Here is a 15,139-nt window from a genome sequence, read left to right as displayed (position 1 = left end):
GCAGCCCTGCTGATGGTAACCTTTTATCCTGCAAAGGGCGGTAGCCTACTCTACACCAGACCAGCTTCCTGATACATCATACACAGGTATGGGGGTTAAGTTGCCCCAGGAGATCTGGCAAAGGGTACTCCCACTATGCTCTCGATGGTGTAGGTAGTATTAGGTAGTAGTATAAATATAATCAGAATCACACTGTAACATTATAATGGTTGATCTGTTTATCTTTTATATCATTCTTGTAACGCTGATTACAATCCTTTTTTTCATTCTACTAATATTTGCAGACCAATCTTTTTACACAAGAATACAATCAAGGGTATAGGTTGGTCAGTAAGACTCGGGGGTGTGAGCCTCAGATTTTCCAACAATCCCACTGGCATATCATGTTAACAATATATTTGCAGCAGCCCATGAGGGGGCTTAATGTATTTGTAAAGTAACCATCTTTAAGAGCTTCAAAGAGAAATGAGTGTGTGTGTGTGCTTTTGTCTGAGTTAGCATTGAAAAATGTCAGGTGAAATCCGACAGACACCTTACCATACCCGACTGAAAGGTCATGTAACCAACGTAAACATTTTTTATAACTGTATTGGGGGTGAAACACCCCAAACTCCCCCCTTGAAGCTACGCCCCAGAATACAATTGTTTCAATAAACATTTGAAAAGCCTATTTGCATCATTCTTGTGTTTCCCTTGGTCATGCCTGAATAACAATGAAAGGGTACATTTGCTTCCACGTTTTCCTTGGGGAATTGGCGTGATCATGTTTTGATATTGCATGTACCATGTAGTACTCTGGAATGTTAGGGGTTCAGATGGCACACTGTGAGCTGGCTAGAAATTAGGACAACATCCTCTGATAATATGTGTGGTCTCATTCCCCATATTCCGATGGTTATGTTATATGAATACAAAGTCCTACTTGATTAGTTAGAACCATATGACAACAGTGACGTCAGTGCTGGGAGATCCACCTATGAGATTGCTGTGTGCTCACAGTGACACCATAACTTATTTTCCTTGACCCATTCCTTTATATTGTGCCTTCACAAGAACAGCCATACTGCACAGTTGTATAGTGAAGCAAAAGGCAGAGACTGATGTCCCCGCAGATGTGGGGTCAGATTGTGCCCAGAATACTCTCCTGTTTCCTTGATGATCAGCTAGTTTGTTATTTAGTACACTTAGATACGATTTCAGATGCTTATATTGAGAGAAACTGAGGGAAGGGGCAAGGGAAGCAGCAGAGAACAGAGAGACCATAAAATGAAGATACAAAGGTCAAAGCGGGAGGTGTGACAGAGAGGCAAGACATAAAGAGAAATAGAAACATAGAGGCACAGAGAAAAGGATAGGGACAGAAAAAGTGACAGGGACAGCGAGGTGAAGAGAATGGGCCAGAGGTACAGTGAGGGGGGACAGAAAGACACAGGGAAATGAGAGAGATTGAGATAGGGAAAAAAATAAGAATAGTTAAATGCTTAGATGGGTATATATAGATAAGGATACGTAGATTTGATAGGTAGCTAGATAGACGAGTACAGGTTTAGACAGCTAGACAGATGCAGATAGATACACTTATATATGTATGGAGAGTTGGAGAATGCTAGTTAAGCATAGATGGGTATACACACAGATACAGATACATAGGATTAGAAATATAGATATAGGTAGATGTAGGTACATAGGTTTTAGTCTTAGTAAATAGGTTTAGTTAGATAGGTGTAAAGAAAAATATATTCGAATATAGGTGAGATACATAGGTATAAATAAAAAGATATGTTTAAATCACTAGTATTGATAGGTATATATAGATAATTGTAAATAGTTGTAGAAAGATAGGCATTGATAAGTGGAAATTTAACATGTCGACTGAAAAGCTTCACTCATTGTTCCTTGAAGTGAAAGTTGAAATGTGAAGACCTTCGCACCCTCTTTATAATAGATTATTTAGTTTGCTTTTGAGGATGTTCATACCAGGCACTTCTGAATCAAGCATATGCATTTGAATTTACTTCTTTCCTTGACAAAGTGTCAGCTATGGTATTGCAAAACAAATGTAAAATTACTTTTCCCAGTTTCTTAAATGTTTTTTCAAACGGGGGGGCATGGCTTGACGCGCAGCGGAGATGGCTGCCTTCTTTTGAGGTATGTCACACTGCCGGTACGGACGCTCATTTCTCATGACATACGGGTGATTTTTCATTACCCCTCAGCTCCGGTGAGTGGCGGAATGCTTAAGGAACGTCGGAGAGTGTTTTTATTATTTTGCAACACTCTTTTTTGAGGTTGAAACGAGGAAAGTTGCTGTCGGAACATTTCCCAAGATGGCGGCTGCCAAAGGAATTCTCCTCATAACACGATGTATGATAACATCTATCACTAAAACACTCCTTTGCCGTTTTTGAGGCTTCTGAAGGTACTGTACTCTACTATTCTCTTTTTGGGTGCTTTGTTGGATAAATAAATATTGAGGTGTTACAAATTGCTCTGTGTGGTGGCTACAGGCTATTGAGGCCCATGTCTCTGCCTGCTCTGTCGATTATTCTCCAGACGTTACAAGGGATTTTTCACTGCCCTTCAGCCCAGAGAACCAGTTACATGATGTTAAGGAGTGTTTTTCCCCCTTTGAGCCATCAAATCTAAATCTGTGACATAGCATGAGGTGTTGTGTTAAAGACAACGTTATCTTCCAAAATGGCGGCCAGCTGTGAAGTTTTCCTCACAACATGATATGAGGTTGATGTCTCTCATCTTTAAAGTTCCTAAATTTTTATTTTAGTTTGACTAAGATCTTTACTGCAGCTCTTTGGCTCGACACCACTCTGTTCATAGCTACCATATATAACGAAAGGAGATTTCTTTTCACGTCTTGAAGCTTTTAAATGATGATAGCTGACGTAAAGTTGGTCTTATATTGGACTATTCGACTGGTCATACATTGCCATTTCTGGGCTGTTTATCCGTCTCAACTTTTTTCTGGTAGCAGTTGTTGTGACCCTATCTAAATGGCGGATGGCATGTGGGTCAACACAAAAGACAGAGACTCCAAAGGTCATTTAAAGCGCTCTAAACAAACCTCTCCTACTCCGGAATCACAATCCAAGAGTAACCTTGAGTCTTCTACTTTGGAAGCGATCCTACTTAAGCTTAATACTGTACATGATATTGCACAAAGCACCAAAACTAATACTGATTTACTTCAGGTAGAGATGGCTGCAATTTGCAATGATCTTAAGTCTCTCTCAATACCTGTTTCCAATACGGAATCTAGAATAAGTAATGTGGAAGACTTTACAAATAAACAGGTGTAGCATATCTAAAATATGTAGTGCTCTATTACTGCTCTGAGGAGAGATCTCACAGAACAAGAAGATCGTAATAGAAGAAGCAATCTTCATATTTTTGGTTTGCCGGAGGATTGTGAGAAATCTGCGCCTTCAGTAATTGATTACTTGCTTACATGGATCCCAAATACCTTGAATATTTCCTTCAATAGAGACTTTGAGATAGAGTGTGCCCACAGAGTTCCAACCTTCAAACCAAGATCGATGTCCTCTCCAAGGCCTCTGATTTTTAAATCTTTGGACCATCAACATACAGAACTAATTTTGGCACAAATGAGGAAAATTAAGTCAATACAGTGGGAGGGTCACAGAATATCCATCTCACAAGACTTTGCTAGAGACACTGTGATCCGCCGTAAAGGCTTTCTGAATCTACGTAAGAGACTTACTGATTTAAATATACCACTCTCTTTTGCTGGTCCATCAAGATTCCAATTCACTTTCAAAGGCCGCCCACAGTTCTTTTATGAGCCTTCAGATCTCACTACATGTTTGGATAATCAATCTGAATCGCAAATGGACTCAGACTCTCTTCCTGGTACTTCTCGTCTCTAATTTAAAATATATATATTTAGTGACATGGTCTGTACCTAATATTTTCTCATTATCTAGTATTGATGCTGGTGCCTTTCTTTTTCTCTATCAACTGGTACTCTTTCATATAGGACAGGGTAATGCTGTATATTGTATTTCGTATTTAATCAAGGTCACATCTCTGGTTTTATTCTATACAATGTTGGTCGACCAATCTCATTTGCCTTTTGTACGGTTTGGGTTTATAGTCTTACTATTGACCTGTACCTTGTGGGCTGACCTCTTTTATATGGTTCCTAGCAGTTATGTTGTTATATCTGATTATTATCAATATAGCTTTGAATTTTTATTCATTTCTATCTTTTCCTCTTTCCTAATATTTCACTACCAGTAAGTATTTGATGCTTTATTCATTTGCTTCTTCCACTTTTATCTTTTACTTCTTATTCTATCTTTCCTCTTTCAATGATCTTTTTAAGGGGTAATCTATTTATATATTATATTGTTCTCTGATACCATTGACCAACAACGAAATGATGGGTCTACACTGGTCCTATGCCATAGTTTTGATGTACCGTGAACATTTATGCTATATAATACGTACTTATTTTGAGAACAATAATATGTAATTCTGTGTTTTGAACTTTACCTCTTGAAGACTATTTCTCTATAAACTGAATGTTTGTCTGTTTCTCTTTATCCTATGGCTTATCAATTGATTTCTCTTCCATTAATTTCTTGATAAAGGTTAGTACTCTATTTTCTATTTCCCTTCTTCATCTTACTTCTCCCTTTCTCATTCCCCTATTAGGTTAGTTTATTCTATCTTTTACTCTATTTCTTCTCTTCTCTTGGTGCCATGTGTTGATGGTATTTAGACATATGTACATATTATTTATTGATATTATTGATCTTTATCGGATTGCCAATTATTTGAGGATTTGTGTTATTGTTTTTTATGCATGTATGTACTATTTATTTTTTTATTTTTGTTCTAATCTTGTAATGTATTGTTAACACCATCTCTACTCTGTTATAGCCATGTAGCTCATGAATTTCATCCTATGTTTGATACTCTATGTATATTTAATTGTGATCTAGTAGGTGTTTTAATTGTATGAGATTGTTCCTTTTTTTTTTATTATTCTCCCATTTTAGAGCTGGCTATTTATTCCATATATTGTATTTACTTATTAAATAATACCTATCTTGTATATGTACGTATACATTATATTTATTGAATTTACTCTGTTTATCCTTATTAGTAAGTTGTAATATTTTACTAATACTCCTGAAACTACTATACTTGTTTGTCGCTCAGCTGTCTGTTTATTGCTGAGCTGTCCTTACCAAGGTTGTTAGCCTCCACGTTGCTTCCCCATGCAATTTGTCTCCTACAGACTTCCCCTGGTGGGGTTGTATTTTGTTGATACTCTGGAGGACTTTTGTTCTTTCTTTTCCTTCCTCAATTCCATTCTGTCATTCCACCCTATTTCTGGGACATCTGCTTCATTTTATTTTGGGATACATGTTTTATTTCCTTTAGCTTTCACTTTATCTTGGCTGCCCCTTTTTCTTCCTACCAGATGCATTCAAGTTATGTTGTCGCATACATCTCTATGCCTGGTTTAAATGTAGTTTTACTTAATATTCAGGGGTTAACTCACCCTGTAAATAGAGCCAACATTTTATATTATTGCAAACGTTTATCTGGGGATATGGTTCTACTCCAAGAAACTAAGATACTTGTGAGGAAAGATTGGGTTCTTGATGTTACTTGTTCCGAGGCTGCGGGGAAGAACAATTGAGTAGTTACTCTTATTTCCAAAAGCTCTGGTCAGTCTATTGTTACAGCTGAACATGATACCAATGGCAGGTGGTTACTTACTCGTTTGACTAATGGTTTGGATGATCTATATATTATGAACATATATGCCCAAAATATTGATGATCCACTTTTTTGGTGCTTCATAAATAAAAAACTTACTGATATTCCACAGAATTCATGAACAATTGGAGGTGGAGATTTCAATCTTCCCCTTGATCCTTTTTTGGATAGACACTCTGCTTTTAAGGGCGCACAAACACATGCCCAATATGTGCTTGGCTCATCACCTTGTAGATGCATGGAGATTGCATAATCCTACGAGTAGTGATTTCACATTTTGCTTCTCTCTTATTGATTATCTTTTGGTGGCTGTCTCACTTTTAAAACATACTATGAATGTTACGATTCATCCAATAGTTATTTCTGATCACACAGTGGTCTCTTTAACTATCCTCAATCTCACAGATACAAGAGGCACTCAGAATTGGTGCCTCAATACAGAAAATTTGGAAGATAAAGATGAAGTTAAAGAACTTAATGACGAGATTGATAATTAATTCAAAGATAATTAGTCTTCAGTGAACTCCCGAAGAATATTGTGGGATGCATATAAATGTACTATACGGGGTCACAATATTGAAATGAAAATGTCTAAACGAGACAGCGACATTAGAAAATCTCTTTAGTCTCTGTGGGATGATATTAAACGAAAATAAGAACTATTTAGACACTCTAACGACAAATTGCTCTACAAGATATAAAACATTTGAATTACTCCTTCAACTCCATTTTCACTAAAGAGCTTACATTGGTGTCCCTGCTCAAAGATCCTGCCACTTATTACTACGGAATAGAGCTGGGAAACTGTTGGCTGCCACCCTAAAATATCAAAACACAAACATTACATCTACTCATATAAAAATGGGTCAAAGAAATTTCATACTCAAGAAATTCTTGGTGCCTTTAAGGATTTTTATGAAACTCTGAACACACCTAAGGATCAATGTTCCAAGATAGCTTGCCAGCAGTTTCTTGATTGGATTCCTACTAATACTATTTTGCATCCCGATATGATTGAATTGGGGAAACCGATTGATACTGACGAGATCATTCTGATACTAAAAGTTTTCGTCCAACTTCATTATTAAATATGGAAGCTAACATCTTTGCTAAGATTTTGGCTAAACGCTTAGAGGGTCATATTTCTTTTTTTTTATTTATTTTTTTAAATTTTATAAAAATTTTATTGTGCAGAGAAAAAGGATACAAGCACGGGCCTACAACCTCCTGGGCCGGCCGCTAGTATGCAGAAATGATCAAGCAGTTCAAAAACAATGACTGGCCCGCAGGGGCTCCGCTAAATGACAGGAGATCAAGCTGCACATAAAGGAAGTCAGGATACACCCTTTTTACATAACTATCAACCAAAGTAAAGAAAAACAAAAAGCAAGGCGAAAAACATTGAAAGGGCGTCTAACCATACCAGAGGAACTCCACATAGGACCACCCTAGGGTGGTCAATAAAAGGGGGGTCTGAGAGGGAGGGGGGGGCCACGGGAAAACCAAATCTATACTCAGATGAACAGAGTAAGCAAGGAACCCTCAAGGATCAGGGGGACAAGGCAACCTCAGACGTATCCACCAGGGGGGGAGAACAGATAGTCCCTCGATACACATTCCACTGACCCCAGATTCTACCCCACGCCCCCGGTTTACCACGAGCCACATACACCGTCTTCTCCCTGAACATGCACCAGTCCATGTTCTCCTTCCATACGGACACGGTGGGAGGCCGTTGGGAACCCCAAAGCTGCGCAATATCTCTCTTTGCGATCATGTTCCCAAGGGCCGCCCACCGAGCCTGGGCCGCATTATAGTCATTGGGCTCCCACACATTCAGAACACATCGGCGCACCTCCGGCAGCAGAGCGACCCCAGTGACTCGTTTCATAACATCATGCACCTGGCGCCAATATTCCGCCACCTCGCGGCACTCCCAGAGGATGTGGAGAAAGGTGGCACTGAGCCCGCAGCCACGCTTACAGAGCCCGTTGTCAGAAAACCCCATCGAGACCAAACGGGGACCCGTCACATAGACACGATGGAGAATCTTAAGCTGGACCAGACGGAGACGGGCCGGGATGGCAACCTCCTTAGGGGATGACAGCGCAGACTGCCAGTCCTCGTCGTCCAACTCCACCCCATCTCCTGTCCATGCCTACCGAAGACGCACCAAGAGATCAGCCCGATTATTTATTAGTTTTTTATAAATCAGGGAGATAGTACTGTCGAGGACGTGTCCGTCGAGTATACGGTCCTCGAGAGGCGAAGAAACAGGGACCGTGGTCCCCTCCCCAAAGACCGAGAGTAGGGCGTGCCGAACCTGGGCATAGCGGAAGAACTCCCTTTCACTAAGCTTGTACTCGCTCTGAAGTGCCGCAAAGGATTTAACCGCGCCTTTAACCCATAGGTCCCCCACTCTGCTAATGCCGATCGTATCCCAGTGCTCAAAGCCTTTCGTTGTCCAGAGGCTTCCCAAGCGCTCAGAGGTGAATAGAGGAGTAGCACACGTTAACCGCTCACTCCAGCCCACAGCTACATTCGCCGCCTTCCACACACGTACCGCAATCCTAGTAGGGCCCGTGAGGGTCCTTCCGGCAGATCGAGAGTAAAGCGCTCTGTTATAGTTACCGCCGGGAAGCAGGAATTTATCCATCTCATATGCCGGGTTCGAGCCAGGAGCGTACGTAGCATGGTTAATGGCAGACAGCTGGGAGGCCCAATAGTACCTTCTAATGTCAGGAAGCGCGATGCCCCCGTCATACCAGGGAAGAGTCAGCTTTGCCAAAGCGATACGCGCACGACCGTCCCAAACCAGTTTCCTCTGCAAACTCTCCACTTCCCTAAAGTAGGCCGCCGGAATGATATCGAAGGAGTTCTGGAGAGCATAAAGAAATCTGGGAAGGGACATCATTTTAAACAGTGCTGCGCGACCAAGTGGAGACAAGGGCAACTTACACCACCGAGCCGTGTCCGCCCTCAAACGCCGGAGGGGAGACAGGAGATTCTGCTCATAGCGGACCGCCGGATCCAACGAAACTTATACCCCCAAGTATTTAAAGCCGGATTGAGATGTTTGGATCGGAAGCCGAGGCGGCAAGAGAGGAAGGCCACCGGAGATAGGATACACGCAAGATTTGGACCAGTTAATTATCAAACCCGAATTTCTCCCGAAGGAAGTAAGGACATCAAAAAGCACATTGAGCGACTTCCGCGGCGAGGTGAGGTACAGAAGAATATCATCCGCGTACAACGAGACCCGATCCTCGAAGCCCGGGGCCCACCGGATCCCTCTGATCGAGGGCTCCCAGCGGAGCCAGGCAGCGAGCAGTTCCAAGGCGAGAGCAAAGAGCAGAGGGGACAACGGGCACCCCTGCCTAGTACCCCTCCCGAGCGCGAAGGGCCGAGAAACCCGCCCATTGACAACCACCTGAGCCATTGGACCAGCATAGAGGAGCTTCACCCAACCAATAAATCCCTCCCCAAAGCCAAACTTCGCCAATACGGCCCAAAGGAATGGCCACTCGATGGTATCAAAGGCCATCGTGGCGTCTAAGGAAACCAATATGGCCGGTTCAGAGAAGTACTCCACCCTAGCGAGTACGCCATGTAGACGCCACAATTTGAGAGCGGTATTACGATGAGGGATAAAGCCGCATTGATCCGGATGTATCAAATCACAGATAACTCCCAGCAAGCGATTAGCGAGAACCTTGGCAAGGATTTTCGGTTCGACATTTAGTAGGGCGATAGGCCTATATGAGGCACAGCGGTCTCGTGGCTTACCGTCCTTGGGAATAACAACTATAGTAGCCAGACGCTGGTCGTCGGGAAGGGAACCCCGCTCGAGCGACTCCAGAAACATACGACGGAGGAAGGGCGCGATTTTATCCGGGCGTAGTTTATACAGTTCAATCGGCAGTCCGTTGGGGCCCATAGCCTTGCCCGAGCGAAGGGAACGAATTGCGGTAGCAATCTCGGCGACAGACAGGGAGGCATCCATCTGCTCACGGTCCTCGACGGATAGGCCGGGCAAGGCAATATCCCGCAGCAAGAGACGAGAGTCATCCTCATCTCTATCAGACACCGGGGAGTACACCACCCGGAGGTGGTCAGCAAAACACTCCACAATCTCACCAGGGTCAGTCACACACACTCCATCCGAAACCCGAAGCTCCGGGACAACACGATTCACTCTCTCCTTCTTATCCAACCAAGCAATCAGTTTACCCGCCTTGTCCCCGGCATCATACAACCTACCCTGTTGCTCCCTATACATGCTCTTGGCAGCGTCAGTGACAAGAGACTTATATTCAAACTGCTTCAAGCTGAGGGCATGAAGCCCATCCTGAGTGACACCCGTCTCCAAAGCCGCCTCCAGCCCCGATATTTCAGTCTCCAGCTTCACCACCGCCTCATTCTTAACCCTCTTAGCCTCCACTATCTGGGATAGGGCATGCCCGCGGAGCACTGTTTTGAAGGCTTCCCACAGGGACACTGAGGACAAGACCGACCCCTCATTCTCGAGAAAATACTGATCAATCGACTTAACAAGGCTATCACGAATCTTGGGGTCTCGCAAGTACCAAGGGTTAATAGGGCCGATCCGCCCAGCGGACCGCATCCCGGTGTCCAAAAGCAACCACAGTGGGGAATGATCAGAGATACCCCGGGCCAAGTACTTGACCTCTCGAATCCGGGCAGTCTGGGCCGCGGGCATAAGAAAATAATCCAATCTGGAGAGACTCCCATGGGCCCCAGAGTGAAATGTGTACTGACACTGTGTCGGATGCATTAACCTCCAACAATCCACCAGACCGAAGGTATCCAAGGGTCCGCCGAGCCACGCCTGGGCAGCAGGGAGGGCCCTGGGCGGGTGGCGATCCAAATCACCCGAAACAACCGAATTAAAATCCCCACCCATAAGCAAAAGACTGTCAGGAAGCTCAAGCAGCATACGACCCAAGTCTGAGAAAGTGGAGTTCTGGAGGCCCGGGGGAACATAAACCGAAACCAAGGAAAGGGACTGTCCCTCCCACCTCCCAATCAGAGCCACATAGCGCCCTCTATCGTCTAGGACAACCCTGGTGATCTCTAGCGGAAGTGAAGATCGTAGGAGAATGCCCACCCCTCTAGAGCCAGTGGTGAAACCGGAATGGGCCACGAGTCGGTATCCCCCCCTGTTCATGGCATGGCAAACATTACCAACCAGATGCGTCTCCTGTAAGAATACCACATCAGGAGTCAAACGACGCAAATACTGCAGCACAACACCCCGTTTGATACGATCCCCCAATCCGTTGACGTTCCAAGACATCAGTCTCAACCCGTCCCCCCCCATCCCCTCCAATAGATCAAAGGTCCCCCAGCAAATAGCGCGACACCTGAAACTGAAACAGAGCCAATACCTCGCCTTGAAAACAAAAAACACAAATCCAAACAACCCCTCCCACCCCCCAACCCCCCCCCCCAAATTCAACTCCCCCCACCCTGCACCCCTGCGGTCCAGAAGACCACCCCAACTTGCAGTGTGCCTGTCGCCCTACAAACCCCATTCTACGAAAAGACCCCGGAGGAGGAAAGGGACCCGTCCCTGCCCGCCCCCAACATAGATCATAATTAAACAAAATGTACAAAAGAAGTAGAACCCAGCCGAACAAAACAAAATGTCAAAGTCAAGGACCAAAAGTCACTCCGAAGGAGGCCCGCCACCCTCGGCACCACCAGAAGGCCCAGGCCGGTCACCCCGGTCCGGCAGAGAATCCAGCCAGTCACTCACAGTCGCAGGACAGTCAAAAAAGGTAGCCCGGTCTTCGTATTCCACTCGGAGCTTAGCAGGAAAAAGCATCGAGTACTTAAGACCCAGGTCCCGGAGACGGCGCTTCACCCCCTGGAAACCCATCCGCTGTTTCTGGACCAGTTGGGTGAAGTCCGGGAAAAAGTTAACGGATGAGTTCTCATATCGGACCGGGCCATGTACCCGTGAGGCCTGCAGAATCGCATCTCGGTCTCTGTAGTGAAAAAGTTTTGCGACAATAAGCCTCGGGGGAGCTCCCGGTCGCGGCCGACCGCCTGGGACTCGATGGGCCCGCTCCACGGCAAAGAACTTACTCAGGCCAGCGGGGGCAAGCTGTTTGAGGATGAGTTCCTCAACCATAAGATCCACCGGGCGATTGTCGGAGGACTCCGGAACACCTATGACGCGGATGTTATTGCGTCGAGCCCGTCCCTCGAAGTCCTCCAGCCGCCGGGCCATCAGGTCGTTGGTCGACTTGACGTCGCCGAGAGCAGTCTGCAGGTCCGACACATCCGTACCAAGGGTGGACGTCCGCAAATCCAGCGATTGGACCCTCTCATTGGTCTTAGAGAGATCCGCCCGAATTAGCGTAACATCAATGGCCACCGTGTCGATTTTACGGGCCAAGGCCTCGTACTGCTGAGCGATGGTCTCCTTGATGCCATTAATGGCGCCCATGATGTCCTGCAGGGACAAATCCGGAGGGGTGGACGGAACACCCCCAGCGTCATCCGGGAGAACACCGGCCGTCCCAGGGGACCCTTTACCCTGAGTGTAGCGGTCCATGTTGTTGGTCTGGACCGGTCCCCCACGTAGGGATGTCTTGGTCTTACGCCTCTCGGGATCCCCTCTGCCTCCCATGTGGAACCACGCTCGCCGAAGGGGACCACCGAGCAAGCGTCAAAGTGGCACGGGCGAAGCCGACACGAGCCGTACCAGGGACCGCAATGTGGCGGTGCGAGAGGATCAAAGTCAATGGGCACACTGGGTTCAGGCGGAGGCAAAGGCACGAAGCGAAGGCCGAGTAAAAACCCCGCCGCACAAAGCAACTCCACTGTCCAGTCACTCAGAGATCCAAAAGTGAAACCGAAAGTGATGAGACGGCCGCCGGCACAGCCCCGATGCCGTTGTTGTTCAACTATGCCCCGGCTCCACAGTTCACCTTCGCACCGGGCACAGCCATCAGTTGGGCCTCAAAAGTTCAAACCACCATAGATCAGGTCTCCCAGGTCCGATTTGGTTTCTGAAAAGAGTTTAGGGTTCAGCCAACGTTCATCTTCCAGAATCCGTCAACCAAGTCAGGATAGAGTCAGGATAAGTTCCGAGGAGCAGCGAGGGTCCGGGGAGCCCTGTGCTCACGCTACCATCTTCAATGCGTGCTAGGCTCCTCCCCATGAGGGTCATATTTCTAATCATATCCATGACTCCTAAAGAGGCTTCATTAAGGGAAGACTCGCTAGAGACAATATTCGGGCCGTTTGCCATATTTTAGAGAAAGCAAAACATTCTGTATTGCCATCGGCGGCGTTTGCACTTGATGCCGAAAAGGCTTTCGACAAAGTCTCTTGGCCTTTGTTACAAGCCGTGCTAGAATCCCATAACTTCAGTGACTCCTTTACTAATATGGCAATGACGCTCTATGCACAGCGAAAAGCTAATATCAGAATTAATGGTACTACATCTTCCTTTTTTAATCTTCGTCAAGGTACTAGACAGGGGTGCCCTTTATCACCCCTTCTTTTTCTCTTGTCTATAGACCCACTCCTTCGTCTACTAAATTTGAACCAGAGTATCAAAGGCTTTCAATTTGGTTCATATACGTTTAAAACAGCTGCTCACGCTGATGATGTCCTTATTTTTTAAGAGGATATTGCAACAGCGATTCCTGCTATTTCTAGCATAATTAAGGATTTCTCATTTGTTTCCGGGTACACTCTTAACAAAGGAAAAACGGAAATGTTCCCCCTCAACTCGTTGTGCTTTTCTTCTCACATGGGTGACTCAGGTTTTGAATGGCAATCGACGCATATTAAATACTTAGGGATTTGAACTGATATCGATCCTACTACGGTCTTTTCGTGGGCTGCTAAGGGTATTAGATTGGTGAAAGATCTTTATGATTCTAATCATGAACTGCTATCCTCCTCTCTCTTACCCAAAGCATATTACCTTAGTAACATGGATTTTTTTTTTTTTTTAAACTGAAGGTTAAACCCTTCTAAAATATCCCTCTCTACAGATTTGGTTATTATATCACTTCTCTCTACATGGTTTTGCTCTGGCCATACTGCGTCTGAAATATATATATTTTTTTCCACTCCACTCCCTTCACAATCTACAATCACGTATGTTAAATGGACTCATCATTTTGCAGGTGACATTTTTAAACATATTTCACAGGATACTTGGCAACTGATTGGGAAATTGTCTCTATGTAATAAAATTGCTCCTTCACTTATTCAATCTAAATTATTTACATTAAATTTCCTTCATTGGATCCCTGTTGGTTTATACAAGATGAAACTTCAAGATTCCATCTTTGCTGGAACTGTAACTTAGTACCAGATACCCCATACCATATGTTTTTTTAATGTACATTACTACAACCTTTTCGGGGCCTGATACAGAAATACTTATCATTGATCTTTAACATATCTATAGATCTTTCTTTGCCTATGATTCTATTGGATCCATGGGCTACAGTTATTCCTTTACCCCTTGATATAATGTATCTGGAGCTCTTGGATTTACTCTTATCCATTGCTGTTAAAATTATATCAACAGAGTGGAAATCCTTTAATCTCCTATCTTATCATACATGGTTGGCATGGGTCTTATATCTTTGTGAAAATCCTACTTTGGTTGAGAACAAGCATTACTCACCTTCCACTTCTAGTAATGTATGGCGGTCTTTGGAAAACTATATGAACTGGTCCTCTCAGGTGTAGGTACCTCAGTATCCCTTTGATTCCATCTCTTAATTTATCTCTTTCACTGGAGCAAATGTCCCCTCCTACCTCTTTGATTCCTCTCTTTTCCTTCTTCTGCCTTTTCCCACTTCCCTTTTTTCTTTCCCCATTTTATCTTGCTGTTTGATTTCACCTATTAAACAATACAACTAATATATGCCTATGTCAGAATATATATATAGTGACTTTGCCCGCTCCATTTCTCTGGGATTTGTATTGTTTTTTGATGAATTTTATAACATTCTCTAGATGTTATGATAGTTGCTTGCCTATCTTTTTAAATACCGATATGCTTACCATTCTTTATATTCTTCAATTCTTCAGTACTAATGTATTTTATTTTTTTATTCTGATTGGTTGTCTTGTTATTGTATTACCAATGTACTTTTTTAAAATAAAATCAATAAAACATTTGAACTAAAAAACAAAACAGGTTTTTTTTCAAATCATACCTCTTTTTCCTTTTGAAGGCCTTGATCTGGAATTTAGATATGTCAAGGTAAATTGTATTGATATGATTTTATTGCATATATAATCATGGATTCTCGTCCAGAGAGTCTGTTTGGAGTAGTGTAGAGCTCAACTTTGAGTTGGGAAATATCAA

The sequence above is a fragment of the Triturus cristatus genome, chromosome 4_1 (genome assembly GCF_964204655.1).
Source record: "Triturus cristatus chromosome 4_1, aTriCri1.1, whole genome shotgun sequence".
Lineage (NCBI taxonomy): Eukaryota > Metazoa > Chordata > Amphibia > Caudata > Salamandridae > Triturus > Triturus cristatus.
The sequence above is the reverse complement of the archived record's forward strand: the minus strand, read 5'-3'. Positions refer to the sequence as shown.